Source organism: Lissotriton vulgaris, chromosome 5 (genome assembly GCF_964263255.1).
Source record: "Lissotriton vulgaris chromosome 5, aLisVul1.2, whole genome shotgun sequence".
In the NCBI taxonomy this organism is placed as follows: domain Eukaryota; kingdom Metazoa; phylum Chordata; class Amphibia; order Caudata; family Salamandridae; genus Lissotriton; species Lissotriton vulgaris.
The window spans coordinates 1,731,218,380-1,731,240,926 of record NC_141693.1 but is presented as its reverse complement, the minus strand read 5'-3'; positions in this window follow the sequence as shown (position 1 = coordinate 1,731,240,926).

The window sequence follows — 22,547 nt, the reverse complement described above, 5'->3', positions numbered from 1 at the left end:
ACAGGAGCCTTCCACCTGTGATGTCCAGGCACCTGAAACATGACTTCAACACCCCAAATGTGCATTCCACGATGCCCCTAGTGCGTTTGTGGGCCAAACTGTACTGCTTGTGGGCCTGTGTGTTCTGAGCTTGGAGGGGTGTTATCATCCAAGCTCAGAGTGCATAGCCTTGATCACCTGTGACAGTTCAGAGAGACACGAGTCAATAGTTGGTCATGCATGACGTATTGGCAGGCTCACTGGTTCATTGGTGTGTGTCATGTGTGACTTAGTGATTCATGTTTGACATGTACTGCTTGTAGCAAATGAGCGGCATCAATGTGTATTACATAGCCTCATTGCTGCTCCTCCATCTCCCCGGGCCTATTTACTAGTGTGCGTAGCGCGGTTGCATCACTTGCACCCCAACGGCACACCATTGTCATGCCTGTCTGGCGGAGACACTACAACAGAGACACACACATTAGTTACCTCCTTGGCAAGGCAAACACTTAATCCCACCCAGAGCCCGATAATAGCGACACACACAAAAGTTGACATGATCCTGGACCCCGAGCGGAATTGCGCTCCCTCATTCACCCCTTTGGCCGAGCCCGCACTCCGGGGGCATGCTACATTGCAACATTGTCCATTGCGAGACGGGTGGCGGAGACACTACAACAGAGACACACATTAGTTACCTCCTTGGCAAGGCAAACACTTAATCACACCCAGAGCCCCGGGTTGATGAACCACACCCCAACGCTGGACTGTCGTATGCAAGTCCACTCCGCTTACGCTCACAGGGTGTTACGACACAGCTACATGGCACAGGTCTACCCCACTTCCTGAGGTGACATGGTTGCGTTTGCTGTACACAGCACATTGTAATGTGGTAGGGCCCATCGCCCTCATACAAACATACTGACCACACCGACACACTTAGATAGTTCATGGGACTGGTTTACGGGCACGTGCGCCCGGCCCCTTTTATTGCCAGGGTCACATGTCCAGAGACGCCTGTGCTGAATGGGTGTGGGGTGAGTGTAAGACAGCCCTCAGGGAGTGGTTGGTGCTGGCAACAACTACAACAGTGATCAGACAATAAGAAGTTCAAAGTTCAAACAGCAAGGGTCCATTACTTGAGCTGCACAGAGTTGGTGGCCATGGATCCACTGCAGCCGGCACAGGTACACCGCCATGGGAAGGTGACTTGTGGTGCACTGAGGTAGGGCCACAAGACTCGATGCTGGTCCTCGTCGATGTCCAAGGTGAATGTCACGGAGGGTTGCAGGGGACAGTGGAAGGTGTTCTTCCAGGGTATGATGCAGAGGGCAGGACCAAGCAGAAACAGGCAATATGGAGGAGATGAATGCCACAGATTAATTTTTACCACCAAATCAGTATCAGCTAAATGATGATGAGGACAACCCCCAGGCTATATACTCAGATGCCACCAAAGTCCAACCAGTGAGTATCCATGAATGTCGGGGAACAGACTTAGTGGCACCGGAGCTAAAAGAGTATTCAGTCTGCAATGAGGCCTGTACAATAATGTAAACTCTGCCATAAATAAATCAAGACTCAGTTCCAAATGTGTGATCTACTCGACCGCAGTGTAGGCTGGAGGCAGCGGACAGCAGGGGCACACAGCCACGTGTCTTTGGCTTGCGATGCATAAAGTTAGTGACACCGGAGCAGTTGTTGGTAGTGTTCGATCACCTCCGTAACGATGATCCTTTTTTTTCCCCCCGGCCTGAATCGCATCTTCCTCTTACTCCTCTCCTTGCATGCAATGATATGAACTCTGCCATTGAGAAATCAAGACTCAGTTCTGAATGTGTGACCAACTGGACCAGGGCTGGCTTTAGGGCGGTGCGACTGGTGCGGCCGCACTGGGCGCTGACCTGTGGAAGGGGTGTCGACCTCAGGGTTGGGCGCTGTGATTAGCAAAAATTTATGATAGAATAGATGATGGGCACTTATGCCTGGTCTTAGTGAGAGAGTCTGAGGAGGCATTCATGTGGTGTGGTGGCGCGAAAAATTATTCTTGCACCAGGTGCCACCAGCACTAAAGCCAGCCCTGTACTGGACCGCAGTGTGAGCCGAAGGCAGTAGTCAGCAAGGGACCACAGACATGTGTGATTGGAATGCTATGCACAGAGTTGGTGGCACCACATCGAAGGGCGTACAGTGATATCAAAAGTCTCATAAACATATGATCTCAGCCATCATGATATCAAGACTCAGTTCCAAATGTGTGTCCTACTTGACCCTAGTGTAGGCCGGAGGCAGCAGTGGAGTACGTCACCGAGAAAGAAGTAATGGGGGCCTGTGTCGCGGAGGCCATGATGGTCTGAGGAGGCTGCCAAGGTCGCGGGCATCCGGCTTGGAGCTTGCACCAGCACGTGGTGGGCCCTCTTTGACACACGCTGGTGTCTGCAGGTGAGCAGTAAGGCCTGGGTGCGCAGGGGCGGGCAAGACGGGTTCGGGGACCAGTTGCCCTGGGTGCAGCAGGCGCACATGATCGCAGGCAACACCGCTCACGGCGACATCGTCGGCCTTGCGGCAGGGTGAGAGGTGCAACCCTGGCAGACACTTTGGGCATTCCAGAAGAGAACCACGCCCAGAGCTACGTGCTTTTTATCCACACCCCTGCGCTTGCCTGGCGTACGCTGGGCCAGCCCTCTCCGCTTACGCTTACAGGGGGGACGTAACAATCTACGTTTCCGCAATATTCCCCACTGGCTGGGGTGACATGGTTGCGTCCACTGTCCACTACACTCCAAAATCCCAGCAGTGTATGCCCACATGGATATGTCTGTGGTCTGCATACTGCTGTCTGTCCAGCACATCCACGCCACACTTGGCATTGTGCACATTCTCATTCATGGGTCACTTGCCTCCTTCGCACATGCTTGGTTCCACCTCTCCCCACATTCTGCTATTGTGAGGCTGAGGTGCCATGCCGTTGATGGCTCATGTACATGGCTAGCCCAGGTTACCACAGTAAGTTGTGGTGTCTTGTCTCGTGGGTGGGCATGTTGTCTGGCATGTTGTATGTGAGTTTGTAATGTGTGCATTTCCAGAGTTGTGAGTTCCATGATTGTGGAGTTGGGGTGTGTGGTTTGTGCATTTGGTACTTACTAACGAGCAGGGCATTTCCGTAGGTGCCATCTTGGAAGCGCCAGTTGATGATGGACTGTCGGAAGATGTAGGAATCATGCACACTGCCTGGGTAGTTGGCGACGGCATGGGTGAAGAGTCCCCGGTGGTTCACTATTACCTGCACATTGATGGAGTGTGTGTGCTTTCTGTTGCTGTAATTGTGTGCAGTGTCGACAGGGGGCACAAGTAGGACATGTGTGCAGTCAATTGCCCCCAACACGTGCGGTAAGCCGGATATGGCATAGAAGCCTTGCTTGGTCTCCAGTTGTTCCTGTGCAGTGTGGGGGAACTGAAGGTACTGGGGTACTAAGCTGATGATGGCATCCAAGACAGTTGTGAGGAACTTTGATAGGGCTGGCTGTGAGACTCCTCCGACTCTAGCAGTTGGCGCTTGAAAGGTACCAGAGGCAACAGATGCAGCACAGCCAGCGGCTTTTTCTGTGGAGGGATGTTGATTGTCTGCTATGTTGGTACCGTCACCCTGTGGGCTATGATGTTCAGGATGCGGAGGATGGTTGTCCTTTTGAGCCTATAGTGGGCAATGACATCCTCTGGTGTCTGTGAGGCTGGTGCATTTTCTGAAGGTCCGCTGTCTTTGTCTGCGCTGCCTCTGTGGTAGTCCGGAGGGTGAAGGGGTTCCGGGTGGGGGTGGGGTGGAGGGCCTGGGGGTGCTGGCTGTGGGTGTTGTGGCCCTCTTGGAGCTCCGAGCTGCATGATCAGTAGCTCCATGGCATCTGTTGTTCTTTTAGTTTGGCTCTGGCCTGGGCTCCCTTTTATGGTGCAGGTTGTCGTCCGACTTTACACCAGGTAGGAGCAGGTGTTAAATCCCTGCTGCTAACACACCTTATCACCTGTTTTGGGATCTTAGCGCCGATCTGGCTGGTCGTTGAGAATGTTGTGGAGTGGTAATTTCGCAGCTATTTACCCGGGTATGCCTACTCTGCATATCATTAGCGTTAGTTGTCGAGGTAATCTGTGGCAATGTTTTTTGCGGCTGCTATCACAGGTAAACTGGTGATATGGGCTGTTAGCACCAGCTTGTGAATGGGGTGATAAATTTATCATCACTTTGGCTGCGATGAAGGGCCGATAACTAGGCGATAAGTCCTTGAGAATATGCCCCTATGTCTTTCAATATTTCACCATGAGCACGATTTTTAATCTGTGAACAATAGCAGCATCCAACTCGTGTCTGGAGATGGCCAGGCTGGGATAGAAAGGGAAATATAGATAGTTTGTTTCAAACACTATCAAAGCTCCATTCCCACATTGCCCTCAAGTTCAAGCCACAAATGTTTAATAGGTCCCACACGTGTTTAAAATAACACATAGATTTAAAAGTACTGGCTATATCAGGATCAAAGGCCTTTTGCTAGAGGTGAGAACAAATCTAATTTGGTAGGGGAAGAGAAGAGGCAGTGGAAAGGGCTAAGAATGAGGCACATGGTTGAACATTATCTTGCGGAGACTTATATAAAAGCTATGTCTTTCCAGAATTTGGCTTAAAATTAAAAATATGCCCCCTGCCACATCTGTGCCATGATGCTGCTGTGCTAGTCAAACCAGTGAATGCAGGGTAGACCCCCTTTTGCCACATTCTCTTTTACCTTGAAATGCCATTCCTTACTAATAAAGAAAGTGAAAAGTGTCCACGGGCACATTTTTATAAAGGCAGCAGGATACCTAATAACGTAAACTAACGCAAGCTTCTGAGGGAGCTCACAGAACCTATTGCCCTTGTGTGCAGAGGAAAGGACAGGAGAGTAACATGAGCCACACAAATGATTTTTTTTTCTGCATGGAAGAAAAACTCCAAAATGTTTTTTCTTGCGTGTGCAGGAAAGCAGTTTATCAAGCGGTTTATCTGTCTCCCCCACTAGGGCATGCTCCTTGGAGAGCCCGGAGAAGCATAGCACAAGAGCGTTTAGGGTGCGAAGCCCTGCTTAAAATGTGGCCTTTTCTGATCTACTGAGGGTAGGTGACTTTAGTGCCTCTAAAACGTTGTGAAGTTTGTGCTCAGGTTTGACATATTTAATTGGTTTTCAACTTCTTAGCTCACTCATGAGGAGCAAAGGTACAGCAACAGGCCCTATTCCAGTCATGTAATATTGACATACCCTGGTTGCTTAAGAGTTCCTCAGCGGAGTAGGCTCTATTGCTTCTGGATTGACCCCTCTCGGTGTATATAGTCTAGTTGCTTAACTGCTTTCAAGGGTTCTGCTGCTGCTTAGTTGCTGAGTCTATTCAGCAAGGTATATACCCTGGTTGTGTAAGAGTGTGTCCAGTTATTGGATCTCTGTCACTTCTTTTTTTTCTCCATGTAACCTACTCCTGCAGGATTCCCCTATGCACATTCATTGCACTCTATGATAATTTCCTCTCCTAGAAATGTAGGTTTGCACAGCTTTACATGTTCTCCACAATCCCTCATGCATATGCACAGCAATGCTAGATGCATCATATCTGAATGCTGGATTTACACCTCACACACTCCAACTTATCTCATGATGGTCAGCTTCAGCAGTGGACAACCAAAGATGTAAACCTGCATTACACAGAGGAACCAATGCTTCATTTTAAAACATGGGAGTATAAATGTAGGGATATTTGTGAATAATTCCACATTAATGCCTTCTTCTAAGTCTTGGCGCCATTTGCTTCTACCCACCCAGCCCAAATATACCACCTAATTATTGAGAAGCCATCCATAATGATTAATTGAGATATGCCTTCATCAAATAGAACCCAATTAAATGTTACATCATTTGCTCTTGATCAGTATGTTTATCCTTTTCAGTTGTTTCTTCTTTTTCACAGTAATTCATATGCTGCTTAAATCAAGGTGTTGCAGAATGTGATCTGTCACCTTTCATCCTCCTCCCCCTCCCACCCCCAAAGGATTTCCAGCTAAGTGTTTACCTCTTCACTCGCTGAACTTCTAAACCTAATTTAATAGTTGCTTTCAGCTAGTCTGGATGCTTTCCCAACAAATGCTTGATTCTGGAAATCCATTACTTCATACATTGGTAAATTCCAACCTGTTATTAATGTATTTTCTTTTGTTTTGCAGCTCTTAATCGTTTCTTAATGAGATCTTGTTTGTTTGCAGTATCCTTACGAACTATTTCCATTTGTTTATTACATGACAATTTTATCTTCTGAACATGGCCTTCGCTGGCGAGAAACACATGAATTGATGTTTTTTAAACCAATTTTTATTGACACATTGGAAAGCAGACATGATACAATAGTAATCAGAATTATGTATCCAGACAGCAGGCAGGAGGGCAAGTCCGCAGAGGTGAGCCGTATGCAATCCATCCACCTGGGTCGCTCGGTGTCCACTATAACGTGTCTTTTGTAATATCGAAAATGAACCGAAAACAAAGAGAAAGGAAAACAATGCTGGCCCCACCCCTTTTGGGAACTCCCATGGCAACAGCGGTAAGACACGCATGAATTGATGGTTCACAAGACAATGGGATGAAAGTCTTCTCCTAGAGTAATTATCCTAACTGGATGTGTTCTTCTAAAAGATGTTGAGAGCACAGAACCTCTGGTAAGGTCTTTCTGCAAAGCAAAAACAACTATTATTAACATGGTAGAGTAACAGTCTGAGATACACACCTCAAACCTACCTGCAATGACAAAGCCCAGCACTGAGCTGACTAAAGCTATTTTACGTTTAAAGAAGCACTGCAACAGCCAGCAGGACACACCAGTACGTAAATAATTTAGCGCATCAGTGAGTGTAATGCACTTAGAAACGCAAAATTAAATCAATCTTCTTTTACAGAGCTTAATTTAAAAATACTTCATGAGGTCAATATTTGAGCTCTGATATTGTTCTCTGCCAACTTATCATAAAAGAAGAATGACTTCCTCCAAAAATGCTAAGATGACTAATATGCAATCTTAAGCTTCATAGAAAATGTACAAGTCCTTGTTAATGCTTCTCTCATCAAAACAAACCTCCAACTAGCTGCTGAAATAATCTTGCACACTTATGGCATCATGTGTGTCATTACTTATCCCTTCCACAGGGATGTGGATCATTACTATCGATAGCAGAATACAGGGTCTTGACTTGGACTGAAAATAGGCCCAGGCACCAAAAGAGCAGTGGCCCTATTAGCGAAGCAGAAACTAAAATGCGGTAATTTCGGTTAAATCAACAGTAAAAAAAAGGCCCACAACTGCTATAAAACCGGCCTATACACTGAATTGTCAGACCAGCCCATCGGGCACTGCTTGATTGCCCTGTGGGTCATTCTGACCCTGGCAGAATATCGATGGTAGTCTTGTGAGCCTCCTTAAATGTGGGGCACAGAAAGGTGAATTTTCCCTAGCACTTAGGGGTATTTACTTAACGACCCCTTCATAATAGGGGAAAACAGGCAGGTGGCTCTCACCTTCACTGTAACTAGTTAGGATCATCTAGATTTAAAGCTTTGTGAGTCAAACAACCCTTTCAGGGATACTCTCATATGCAGGTGTTATTTATAGTTGCACAGGGCCCGATGTAGGTAGGGCTTTACCGATCGGTATCGGCCGAAAATACCGATTTTTGGCCCTTACCGATCGGTAAACAGCCATCGAGATGTAGGGGACCAAAAACAGAACGAATCGGATAGAAAACCGATTCGGAATGTGTACCGAATGTGAAAGAATCCGATACGTACATACCGAAAATCGGATATGTAACGAATCGGAAAAACACCGATTCGGTTACAAAGACCGAATCGGTCCATGTACCGAATCGTTAGTGACACCGAATCGGAAAATCACCGATTCGGTCCCACTACCGATTCGTTAGCGACACCGAATCGGAAAATCACCGATTCGGTCCCACTACCGATTCGTTAGCGACACCGAATCGGAAAATCACCGATTCGGTCCCACTACCGAATCGTTAGTGACACCGAATCGGAAAATCACCGATTCGGTCCATGTACCGAATCGGAAAAAATACCGATTCGGACATGATCCGATTCGGAAAACATGCCGATTCGTATAAATCTCCGATCGGGAAATTCCCCGATTCCGACAGTTGGGGAGATGTAGGGAGGCACAGAAACACCGAAATCGGCTCAAAATCGGTAGAATTCACTCGGTATTTACCATGGATTGCAATCAGGTGGTAACCAACTCCAACCCATATAAACAGTCCCAAAATGCATTGCAACTTGCAGGATGGCAGCTTTCTATGTCATTGCGAGGCGGCTACGGCTACAGCAGGAAGGACTGAGGGAATGGCTAAGAAATGAACAGGTCTACAGACAGAGGATAACCCTGTTCATGCTCACTGAGGCTGAGATCCTACAGAGATACAGGCTGGACTCTGACACCATACTTGAGCTCATCAGGGACCTTAAGCCATACTTGGACCACCACACCCCAAGGGCACACGCCATCCCTGCGCACGTCCAGGTGCTATGCAGCCTACACCTGGTAGCGTCTGGCAGCTATCAAAGTGGAGTAGCAGCAGCAGGAGGGGTGAGCCAGAGCAGCCTGTCAAGGTTCTTCCACATATTCCTTGACGCCATGATAGACAGGATGGACCAATACATCTCATTCCCTGCAACCCACGCAGAACTGCTACAAACCAAAGCGGACTTCTACCAGATGGCACACTTTCCCCAAGTCATCGGTTGCATAGATGGCACGCATATTCCGATTTGCCCACCAGCGGACACCGAATACATATACCGCAATCGGAAATCGACACACACCATCAACGTGCAGGTGATCTGCAATGCCAAGTGCACCATCACAGACCTGGTAGCAAAATTTCCAGGGAGTACCCATGACTCCTATATATTCCAACAGAGCGGCATATATGCACGGCTGATGGCTGGCGATTTTGGAGAAGGATACCTCCTAGGTGAGCCACATCATCAGACCCCCATAACACATAGTAGGTAGGTGTAATACATGTATGCATGTGTCTAATGTGACCCCTTTCTCTTCCAGGCGACAGTGCATATGCCCTCCGCTCATTCATACTCACCCCCTACCTCAACCCCTCCACACCCAGCCAAAGGAGGTATAACCGGGCCCACATACGCACAAGGAATGTTGTTGAACGGACCTTTGGCATCTGGAAAAGTAGATTCAGATGCCTGCACAAGAGTGGAGGTGCAAGGCAGTATACCCCCATCACCTGCTGCAAGATCATAGCTGTATGTGCAATGTTACACAACCTTGCGGTCAAGAAGGGCACTGAGGTGGAGTTGTCTGACTACGAGGACTATGACGACGACGAAGCTGTGCCACTGACACAGCCAGCTGGGGTGTGTACGCCATGTGATGGCAGATACAGACGTGAGGAGATCACTGAGAACTATTTCTGACTGAGTACAGATGCAAAGACAGCTAAATGTTGCTTGGAAAATAAACTTTTTAATAGTGATGCACCACAGTTACATCACTGAAGTGCATAAAAAAATGGAGTCTGTCAAAACAAATAAAGTCCAGGGTTCTGGTATGATCATCCCCCCTTGCCAGCCTATTTTTTGGCCCGCTTTCCAGACCCACTGGGGTGTCCCTCGGCCCCCTCCGAATGGCCAGCAGCATCAGCGGAGCGCCTGGTGCTCCTCCTTGCCTCTGATGCAGCGCTGGCCGGGCTGCTGCGGCTGCTGCTGTCACCAGCATCACCCAGGTCCAGGGCAGGATTGGAGGCGGCGTTTGATATTAACATGGCCTCCATGGCCGTGGTGATCCTGGCCATCCCCCTGGTCAGCTCAGCAGTATGCTGACTCTGCACCGACTCCTGATTTGCGCTACGATGGCACAGCTGTGCAGTCGCCGCTGCAAGGCGGGCTATGGCCCGGTTGAGCACCCGGGCATCCCTCCTGCGCGCAACCTCATGCTCCTCCTGCCTGGCAGAGGAGTGGGTGATGGCAGTGGTCAGCCTGCCCAACCCTGCTGCCACCTCCTTGTTGCTGTCCACAACAGCCTGGAACCCCTTCACCAACTCCCCCATCTGCAGGTTGTGCTGCAGGAGCTGGCGTTGGCAGGCCATGGTGGATCTGGCCTGTTGGCGCTGGATTTTGACCATCTGGCCCTCCAGGCCCAGGAACACACTGCCCTCCCGTGCTGGTGCAGCAGTGGTGGTGGTGGTGGTGGTGGTGGTGGCACGGCGTCTGGCACTGCTGCCTCCGGCCTGCTGAGTGGGCTGGGGTGCCACTGGTGGTGGTGTGGTGCTGGCCGGTCCCGGAGCCCCTGCTCCCAGGACAGGTAGGACGGGTGGCAAGGCCACGGTTGTGGCAGGAGCTGTTGTCGGCGGAATGGTCTGCCTTGTTGGGGAGTTGTATGGGGAAAATTGCAAGGGGGGTGAGCTGGGCAGTACTGGGGAGTGCACTGCCTGGAAATCAATCACCAGGACTCCCTCCATTCCAAGCCCTGGGGTGTCTCCTTCCTCATCCTCTTCCTCCTCCTCCTGGCCAGGCTGGCTGGTGCTCGGCCCTGCCACTGCAGTATGTGATGTCGAAGCTCCCTCTGCTGCCACAGTGGTGCCGCCTGATGGTGCCCCTAGGTACAAAGAAGCATTTGTAAACTGAGTGCCGATGTATTACAGTCAGTACAATTATGGCATTCCACATGTCCTTGCATCTCCTTACACCGTGTCACACTGTTTCCTGTCTTGTGATTCTGCACTGACATATTTGGCTAACTCCTGCTGACTACATGTACCATGATGCTTGTCTCTTGTATGTTGGTGACAGTACAGTGCTGGTGTTTGCCTATGCATTGTGTCTAATGGGGAGGTGTCTGGTAGGGTGTGTCATGATGCGCATGCTTCTTACCTGTAGCTGTGGCCATCGCAGTGCTGTCCAGGGTCCCGATCCCTACAATGCTCTCCCTCTCGATGGTGCTGGAGACAATTTCCTCCAGCTCGGTGAGGGGTGGCGCCGGGTTCTTGCCTCCTCCGGTGAGTCCAGCCTGCCTTTGGAGGTCGGCCAGCTTCCTCTTGGTGAGGCTGCGGAGGTCATAGAACCTTTTCTTAAGTTCCTCAATGGACCTGGGGGTGACTCCAGCAGCATTGACCTTCTGGGCGATGTCTGCCCACAATCGCCTCTTGGTGCTGTCTGGCACGTTGAGGGACAGCTTGCCAAAGAGCTGGCGGTGCACCCTCACCACCTCCTCAACCAGCACCTGTAGTTCTGTGGTGGTGAATTTGGGCTTCCTCTTTTGGGAGGACTTCTGGCTTCCTGCCTGATCTGCCATATTCTCTTGCTCCTGCTCAGTCTGCAACCTCCTTCTCCCACTGCTGCTAACTGTGTGTTGGGCTCAGGCAGGCTTTCCAGAAACTTCTAGAAACTTCTTAATTGGCTGCACCTGCCAGGGTTGCCACTCCCTGTTTGGGTGGGGGAGGGGGAGCCACCTCATTGGCTGAATCGCCTATTGCCGAGTCTGCTTTTACCGATTCGGTAAAATCCGATTCGGTAGAATCCGATTCGGTATTATCCGATTCGGTAAAAGCCGAATCGGGTCATGCAATGCATTCCTATGGGCTTTTTCGCCATGGGTCTATGATTGCCGAATCGGTTTTTACCGAATCGGCTTTTACCGATTCGGTATTCGCCGAATCGGAAATATCCGATTCGGTGGTAGCCGATTCGGTATTTTCCGATTCGTTGTTGGCCGATTCGGTAATTTCCGATTCGGACCGAGCTGAATCGGAACGTACCGAATCTCATTACCGATGCCGACCGAATCGGTTTTCAGTCGGTATTTTTTTCCTACATCTCGTTTTCCGATTTCAGAATACCGATTCGGCCCGCCTCGGTATTTTGAAATCGGAAAATCCCGTTTACCTACATCGGGCCCACAGACCCTTATCCTGATCCCTGAAAGTAGTAGACACACACAGCAATTGATGTTTATAATGATTAGTTATCGATTATGTACAATCAGCACATAAAGCTTGTGTATAGCACTGATAGGAATAATAAGTACTATTTTAGCAACTGTTATATATAATCAAAAAGAATATTAGAAAAACCCCTAATCACATTTAGTAATTAGTCTAAGCCCTAACTATCTTTATAACTTTATTATTGTTAGCCACCCAATTATGGTTTATAGAATTGTTATCGTCATCTGTTTCTATTATATGCCAAGCCATGTATTCTCCCTCATTCCTCAGAGAAGCTTTGCAGTCAGATATCAGCTCTTCAGCATTCTTCTCCAGCATCCAGTCTTTATGTCTGTCCATCCCTAATTCTTAGGTGTCATTGTACCTTGTTCCTCAATGCATCACTATAGAGAGAAGAGGGGGACGCTGTGTGTGCAGCTGCTTGCATCTATATTGTGTTGTGTGAACAATGTCACAGTCGGAGGTATATCCGACAGGTAGACACTTTTATTATAACAAGCTTCATTCCGCATTACCTATATGTTCAGCAGGACAATGTTGCTTCGTGCAAGTAGCTTCCTAAACAGCAGAATGGAAGCATTTATCTTCTCTGCATTTTGTCACTTATGTTGTTACTAATGCCGGCCTGTTTATGAAAGAATATGATGAGCTAACATACTCTGTCAGCTGCTAAGATAATTCCAAATATTTGTTTCCTGGTACCTAAAACTTCCACTAAAACACTTTTAGAGATTAGTGTGATGACATGTATCATGCAAGTAGGCATCATTTGTTTGTAACAGCCACAGGTTGTCAGGAAAAGCCCTGCCACTTCCGTTAGTATTTGCTATTGAAGTCATAAGTTGTGGGTACCATAATGTTGAGCTTTTGAATATTTATGGTAAGTACATTCTTTTCCTTTTTGTAGCAGTAATATTGAAGTTTTACATATTTATTTCTTAAATATTGTGGTATTTCATATTGTTTTTATGTTTATTTTATTTTATTTCAATATTATTTTTATTTTGCCATTTGTGAGGGTATTTTTTATGTATATTTATTTTTTTAATTGTTACCGTAATTGTTTTTATGCTACTGTGGTTTAAAGTGGTGTTGGTGGCTAGTATTTTAAAATAATATTTTTGTACCATTTTACTTTTCTATTCAAATTATTTATTATTGTTATACTTTCAAATACACGTTACAACTTTTTCGAAGTTTAATGCAATTTGTTTCCAGGCTGTTGGGTAATTTTAGGGGTTTGGGTGGGAAACATTTTAATTTTTCTTTTTTTTATTAACTTTGTTCGATGAGACAGAAAATACAAAGCAGTATGCAAATTGGCATGTAAAGTGATAGCAGTTCATTGTACAATCGAGGGCATGCAGAACAGTATTGTGAAGGAGTAGCCAACGTTACTCCTATCCCACATCTTCCCTCAGGGCTCGGCAATTTCGCCAGGGACCCCAGATCCTCCTCCATTTCTTCACGCAACCCCTAGCCTTATAGATCATTTTCTCCGCCCTCTGGCACCAATCCAAATCTCGTTGCCACTGGTCCCATTGTGGGGCCTCCGGCGCCCCCAACACCTGCCAACATTTCTTTCAGCTACCACTGCCGCCAAGGCCAACCAAATGGTAACCTTTTAATTTTTGAAGTTAATTACATTTTTAATGTAATTTTGACATTTTTCAACTACTACTTAAAAAGAAATGTTTATATTATTTGCATTTTAGGTTGTTGGATTTTATAGCAATTACGGGTGGGTTTACTTTTAAATGTTTTGTTTAAATTGTGGTTTCAATGTAGTTTTTTTATTACAACATTTCTGAGAAACATTTATTAAAATAAATAGGTTTGTTTTTTGTTTAAGAACCAATTTTCAGACTGTTTGTTTTACTTTAGAAAATACATTTGTAATTAATTATTGTTAATGAAGTTGTTGTGTTGGTATACATTTATATGTCAGATATTATTACATTGTCAAATAATATACATAACACACTTAAAGGTTTTATTGGTGAATACATTTTATTTTGCTATGTGATTGACTTTAATAAGTAATACATCAATGATATATTTTTATTTATTTATTTTTTTGATTGATTTTATGAAGTTTTATAATTTTTTCTTTAATGTTTATGAGTTCGGGGTGTGAATAGTAAATCTGATTCCTCCATATCTACAATGTTGTTTTGAATTGGAAATACTTCATCTACCCCCACCCCAACCCCCGGATTCCAACAATTTAATCAATGTTGCTTAGTTCGGATCGGGAATAGTAAAGCTGACCAGCTTAGTCCAACACTTCCTCCAGTGATTTTTATATTGGAGTTGGAATAGTAAATTTGACCCCCACAAGTGTCCAACACTTTCACCAATGTTGCTTGATTTTGAGTGGGAATAGTAAATTTGACCCCTTCCAGAGTCCACCATTTCCCCCAATTTTGCTTAGTTTGGAGTTTGCATAAAATATCTGACCCCCTCCTAAGGCCAACATCTTCCATGGTGTTTCTTTGTTTGAAGTGGGAATAGTAACCTCCTGCCACCCTACAACATACAAACCTGATAGAGACTTCTAGTTGCAGATCCCCTACCTCAAAATAATAGCCAGCATCCCCTAGATGAAATTTGGACAACAGGTATGAGGAGCTGGCGGATGCCAGTGGTTTGGACACCTCACTAGACGCTGGCCTGTTCTACCCCTCCCACCTTGGCTACGAAGGAGGGTGCCTCTTTCGCAATGGTAGTGCAGAGGGCAGCTGAGGTCTTGGACCTTTAGTTGCCTTCGGTGGAGAACGTCTTGACAGAGGTGCTTCTGCTGGTAGTCACTCCCTCTGAACCCTTGCTCCGATTCAATAAACCCTTACAGATGCCCTGCTTGGGGCCTGGTCCAAGCCCTGCTCAGGGGCTTCTGTTCACAGAACTGTTGCCCGCCTCTATCGCCCTGCTTCTGGGCACCCAAGTTCCCTCAACGAGCATCCCTCAGGAGAGTTTCATGGCCCAAGCCTCCAAATCCCGGATAAACCCTGGGGCATTCCCTACCACTCCAGCGAATCCAAAGGCTTGATACCTTTAGTGAGAGGATGTTCTCTTCTGTCATCCTAGCATAGGAGTCGATGAACACCACATGACTTTTGCGGCGATACATCCACACTGTGTGTGATTCAGCTGTGCAACTGCTGACCATGGTCTCGAAGGAGGCCCGTGCCATACTCTCCCAAGCTATTGCTGATGGGCAAGATGCAACAAACTTCACCATCAGATGTAGATTAGACTTGATTGACTCCCTAGACAGAGTGATTGCAACATCAGTGGCAATGCTACACCTGACTGAGAACAACAGGCTTTTAAGGGGATGTCCAAGCTCCACTAATGGGCATGCCCTTTGATGGCTCTTGCTTTTTTGGTGAAAAGTCAGACTTAGTGCTGAAGAGCTTTAAGAACAGCAGAGCTACGGCCAGATCCTTCAGTCTAAACATGGCCCATCACCAACACAGTCTGTCTTTCATCCCTCCCGTGGCTACGGAAGGCGCTTCTAACTGCGTCCGTTTTTGTATAATCACCAAGGCCACTAGGCTTGCCAGACTTTTCGTGGACGTGGTTCCCACAAACCAAATAGGAGCACCAACCAGAGGTGAGGCCAATCCGTCCCTCACTCGGAAGGCTTCAGCCCCCTTTAGTTTACCCTTATACCAGCATGGGCACCTGGTGGGAGGCAGGATTCACCATCACCTGCCACACTAGAAGTGTATAACATTAGACAAGTGGGTTTTGCAAATACTCTGTAGGGCCTACTCCATCCCTATTCTGGAAATCCCTCACACCATTGCCGCCAACTAACAACCATCTGACGGAGGACCATCTCCACCTCCTCTGTCAGGAAGGGTTGGCTTTTTTGTCCAAGGGGTCCATCAAGAAGGCACCTGCATCAGAAGTAGGATGTACTTTCTGGTGCCTAAAAAGGACAGAGACATTCATCCTATCCTAGACCTGTGCTTAGTCAACTTCTTCCTGAAAACGGAGACATTCAAGATGATCACCTTAGCTTAGGTCTGCCTGCCCCGAACCATGGAGGCTGAATGGTAGTGTTGGGCCTGCAGGATGCATATTTCCACATTCCTGCCCTGCCCACCCACCGGCGTTACCTGAGGTGCATGATAGGCCTAGAGCAATTTCAGTTTGCCGGGCTTCCTTTTGGCCTTACATGTGCCATCCCGGAGGTTCACCAAGGTGATGGCAGTGGGTGCAGCAAACCCGTGGCGGTTGGAGGTACCAGTCTTCCTCTGCCTCGATGATTTACTGTTGAAGGTGAGCTTCTCTAATAAAAGAGAGAGGGACCCCAAAAACCAAAGGGATAGGGTTCCACGAATGACGCAAGTCAAAAAGAAATTCCCTTTGGGTAAATTCACAAAGGTACATAAATACTCACAGAACATACATTAAATTATTGACATGGAAGCAATGTAAACATTACAATATATGTGAAAACACTATGACAAAGAAATAAAGTATAAAACAATTTATTATGCACACATTACATCAGTTAAAAACTAAAAGTAGGGAAACATATATAGGACGGTACATTTAATAATAAAAACACCAATTCAATTAAAAAGGAGTGCACAGGGAAAAGGATTAAACCCAAACACAAATATTGATTTTGAATTTCTCCTTGACTTATAGTCCCTGATTAGCTCCTAGGGCGTCGACGCGTTTCGGCGGTACAATCAATCAGATCCGCCTTCATCAGGACATTATACATATACTGTTTCCCAGACAATTTCTGAAATTTAAACAAGATCAGCTTTAGACACAAAAATTTATAGGCAAAGTGGATCCAATTGAAATAACAGAAATAGGGTCAAAGACTATATAAACAAATATTTAAAAAATGTAATGTTACAAGCTTTTTAGAAAAACACATTTTAACATTGCTTCCAATACAAAGAAGAGACATACATGGTTATCACACACAAATTCCACATTATCAGAAATTATATTCATATATGATCACATTAGTATTTGGCATCCAGACATAGTGCATAGTCCCATAATCTTGCATTTCATAAAATAAATGCCTATACGCTCTTTTTAGAAGGACCATCTGTTGATAACAAGATGAGGAACCAGGAAAAGATTATTTGCCATTTGCTAGCAGTGACACTCGATTTGCTCTGGTTACAGGAGAGGTGGGAACAAAACCATCAAGCAGTGATACTTAACCTACCTCGAAATAGATGATAGATAAAGCAGTATGTCAAAAAAAAGGGGTATTCCGCCTCCTTCTTTGAGGTTTTTCGTCCAGCGAATATTCCTCTGTTTGAATTCAAAGTATCTATTCATAATAAGGACATCTTGTTATCAACAGATCACTTGCGAAGGTGAGCTTGCCCCAGGCAGTTGTCTCCCACCTCCAGATTATGGCCGACCTCCTGCATTTACTGGGGTTCACTATCAACATGCTGAATTCACACCTGACTCCCTCTCAGATGCTCCCTTTCATCTGAGCTATTCTGGATATGGTGCAGTTTTGAACCTATCCTCCTGAACAGCGATTCCAGGATATTCAGGCTATGATACCGATGTTTCAGCAAGACTTACTCTGAGGCTGTTGGGCCTCATTGCTTTTTGCAGCCTGCTAGTGAAACATACCCATTGGCTTATGTGGGCTCTGCAATGGGACCTGAAGTTCCAGTTGGTGCTGCAACAGGGTAATCTCACCAATATGGTCCAGATTTCGGAAGAATCTGCAAAAGATCTGCAGTGGTGGCTGATGAAGCCTGATAGGGTCAGAGCAGAACTCTCTTCCTTCCCTATCCGGAGCTGACTTTAGTGACAAATGTGTCACACCTGGACTGCGTTGGCCACCTGGGAGAGGTGGAGATCATAGGACTCTTGTCTCCGGTGGAGTCTGGACCCCCACATCAGTCTGTTAGAGCTTTGGGCAATCCGATTGGCATTGACAAACTTCCTTCCTTCGATCAAGGAAAGGTTGGTACAGGAGTTCACAGACACCACAACCGTCATTTGGTATTGCAACAAACAGGGAAGGGTAGGGTTGTGGGCCCTTTGTCCAGAGGCCCTGTGTCTCTGGACATGGCTGTAACATCAGGGCATTTCCGTGGTGGTTCAATAACTGGAGGACTCCCTGAACTCCATGGCTGCCAAACAGCCATCGAAGCCTAGCGGATCACATATGCCATCTCCACCCAGAGAGGGTGCAATGTCTCTTTCAACAGTGGGGAGAGCCTTGGTTAGACCTGTCCCCTACTGCAGAGAATGCGCAATGTCAGCAGTTCTGCGTGCTGGAGTTTCCAAGACGGCTATCCCTCAGAGACGCTTTTCATCTCAAGTGGCACTCCGGATTCCTGTACACCTTTCTGCCGTTACCACTCTTCTCAGAGTTCTCATGAAAATCAGGAACGACTGAGCCCCAGTCATTCTTGTGGCTCCCGATTGGGCACCAGGAGTCTGGTATCTAGAGCTTCTAAGCATTAGACTCCGTCCTCTGATCGGGCTGCCACTTCAGGAAGATCTTCTGTCACAGCAAAAGGAGAGGGTTCTGTACTCAAATCTACGCACCCTCCTTCATGCTTGGAGAATGAGCAGCAACAATTGACAGCTTTCAACCTTTCCCCGGAAGTAATTCTGGCAGCCAGCCATCCCTCCACCAAGATGGTATACGCTTTCCATTGGGACAAAATTGAGGTGCAGTGTGCATCCAGAAGCATTGACCCTATTTCTGCACTCCTATCCCAAGTTTTACTGTTTTTTTCTTTCTCTGCTCTGGGCATGGTTAAAGGTTATATATCTGCCATTTCAGCATTCTTGTGGTTGCCGGGCCAACCTTCCCACCACCTGTTATGACTAGGTTCTTGAAAGGACTACAGCATATGTTTCCCCCAAGCTTTTCATCATGCCATAGTGGAATCTTAACCTGATCCTCACCTTTCTCATGTGCACACCCTTTGAGCCACTACACAACTGCCCACTTCACTTACCTGTTACAAGATGGCTTTTCTAGTGGCTTTAACATGGGACAGGAGGGTCAGAGAACTGCAGAGAAAGCTTGGTGCCCTGGCCAGAGCTTCCGACTCGGGAGCTGGTGATCCGGGTTCAAGTCTCGGCATCAGCGCAACATCCTGTGATTCTGTGCAAATCACTTAATCTCCCGAGCCCATGGACAGCACCTGGATACCCTCACAGGTGATAAGCCATGCTATATAAATATAATAACTAACTGACAGGCATTCTCTTTGTACTGTCCTTTTTCCACTTTTTATACCACCTTTTACCCAGGCAAGCTGGTTCTGAGGACCAGTGCCTCCTTTCTTCTGAAGGTTGTGGCACACTTTCACGCAGACCAAAACATCATATTGACTACCTTCTTTGTTCTGCCTTACCATTCTAAAGAAAAGGATAGACTCCACCATCTGGATCCAAAAAGTGTGTTTTCATTCTACCTTGATCGCACACAAAAATTCCGGGTGGATGGTCAACTCTTTGTAGAGTATATTAGTGCCATGAAAGGGAGGGCAGTGCAGAAACAGACCGTCTCATGCAGGATAGTTCTCTGCATTAAGATCTGCTATGCATTGGCCAAGAAACAGCCCCCTGAGTGTTTGTGTGCTCATTCCACCAGAGCCAAGGCTACGACCACTGTAGAGTCCCTGTCTTTGAACTCTTTCAGGATGCAACATAGGCTTCATCACACATGTTCACAAAGCTTTAGTGTCTGGATGGTAAGGTCCAACGTGACGTGCATTTTGCCCATATGGTTTATTCCATTTTGTAGCCTCACGTCTGGGGAGGTGATTGCTTGGGTATCTATTCTAAGGTAAGGAATCTGTGTCTAGAAGTCTCTATTAGATGAACAAGTTATTTACCTGCGGTAACACCTTATTTGGTAGAGACTCTGTCTAGCCGCAGATTCCTTAATGACCCTCCCATACTCCACTCTCTGCCAACTGATTCAATAGGGCCACCCTTTTGAGGGTCTTAGCAATACACACCAGTATGTCACCATTCTTTGTCGCTCTGCACTTCTGACATGGAAAGTCACGAAAAGAAACGGACGTCAGTGCCCTGGGGTGACGCCTTAATGTGCACCGTGCACGCCACTTCCGGGGCAGATGACACCAATGTGGAGCTGACTTATGGCACCTATCAGTACGCAAGTGTACTGCTCAAAAATTTCAGGATCCAGAATGGAGATTATTCTAAGGTAAGGGATATGCAGCTGGATAGTCTGTGCCAGATAACGTGTAACTGAAGGTAAGTAACTTGTTCATTATTTACACTGTTTGTTGGACTGGATTTAGAACACTAAATTTGACCCAATTAATCATATACCTTTCTGAAATGAAAGCTCAATAGGAGGTAGAATGGTAACTCTGCCCCCCTCAACAAATGCACTTTCCCTACTTTAAGGGGATGTATGACATTACAACGCATACTTTCACAACACATACCTCTACAACGCATTTTTTACAACGCAACATCCATTACAACGCATGCTACTACAACAAATTTTTAAAAACTACCTTTACAATGCATTCCATTACAACGCATACTACCTTTACAACGCATACCATTACAACGCATACCATTACATTGCATGTATGGGAAGTATTGGATAGTGTAGTGGTAAAAATTACTATTCTAACTCCAGGGGGGTGCAACAGTAGGGTAAGTGTTTGATAGTGTAGGGGTAAAAATTACTATTCTAACTCCAGGGGGTGCAACAGTAGGGTAAGTGTTGGATAGTGTAGGGGTAAAAATTACTATTCTAACTCCATGGGATGCAACAGTAGGGTAAGTGTTGGATAGTGTAAGGGTACTATGCGTTGTGATGGTATGCGTTGTAATGGTATGCGTTGAATGACTGCGTTGTAATGAAATGCGTTGTAGTGGTATGCGTTGTAGTGTCATGCATTGTAATGGTTGTGTTGTAATGGTGAGTGATGTAATGGATGTTGCATTGTAAAAGTTTAGTTGTAATGGTAGTGCGTTGTAAATGTTGCGTTGTAAAGGTTGTTTCCCCTTTAAGGATGACTGAAGTTGGAATGGTAAATCTGACCATTCCTCCCAAATATATCTTAATTTATTAGAAGAGAGAAAGATAAGGCAGGCAGATAGTTGTATAGTGGAACTTTTTATGGTCAGACTTCATCAGACCTTCAGAGGGAACATAGGGTTGGGGCAGAAAAGATTAGAACGACTAACCAAATTTGAGTATTAGGGAATATTGCTTGACTCTAAGCTTTTGTGGTCCCCCAGATCCAAAAGAGCTATGACAATCCTTAAAAAGCAACAAGCAACAACATCTAGAGATATTTCCTGGCTATTGAAGTTTACAAGTCCAAGGCCCAGGCTGCTGCCTTATATGGAACAGAACTATGGGGTGGGAGCAGATAATGTCGATAAGTTTACTTTGGGTGAGAATAATTTTATACGGTCCCTGTTACATCTCCCTAGAAGTACTCCTCTCATTCCTTTGTCTCACGTCATGGCCCTTAAGAAAGTAGAGCATGTGGCAGTCTTGAGACATCTGCTGTATTGGTCAGAGAATTTGGTTATTGCAGGAGCTTGCTTCTTATAGAGAGGGTTTGAGGGAACTACTGGAGTTAGATAAGTCCTTCACCTTCCCATGGTTCGGGCGCATTGAATCTTGACTTGCTAGGCTAGGCCTATGATCCTTTTGGAATGATCTCAAATCTTTGACCGCACGTTACAGAAAGCAATTTAAAATGATTTATTGGGAATATGTGTGCACTAACTTACACCTAAGCTCTAGGTTGGGGAGATTGTCAGTACAATTTTTGGCCACTAAACCTACTTCACACTTCGAAGCATTCCTGGATGATTTACAACCTTAGCTGGCCAAGGCACTTTATATGAAGTTTCACTATGACATCTTACAAATCAGGTCTCATACATTGAGATAGAAAAACGATAACGGTGACCCTGGTGACTGTAACAAGCTAGTTCCACTTTCATGTTAAAGAAATCCTGGCACATGTTTTAGTCTATTCTCCTGTATATGCAAACCTACGAAAGAAATAGATCCGCACCCTATGCCGCAGCTTGGGTTTTAGGATATGTTTAGAAGCAATTATGGTTTTAAAACGGATACATCCCTGAGCATAGTCTATAGCTTGAACAGAAACCTATTTCTCTTGTTGAGGAAAAGGGGGCCAACATTTTTAAAAGCTTATCCTCTCTAAAAAAGTTATAGAAAAGTCACTGTTCACTCAAATTCCCACATATAAACCCACAGAGACGTCACTTAGTTGACTTTTTATGGAGCTTTTAACTTGTTAGCACCCAATCTTTTTACATTCTATCACTCATTACTTAGCTGATATTAGGTGATTGACTCGACATGGGGCATTAACAAGGGAGGACACATTTCATGACAGGCCGATACATTGCAAAAGGCGATTGTATTATTTTAAAAATAAATATTGCAGCTTTTTGTACATGGCTCTTAAAATGGTTTTTAGAGTATTAGTGTGGACAGAAGATTGTTTTATTA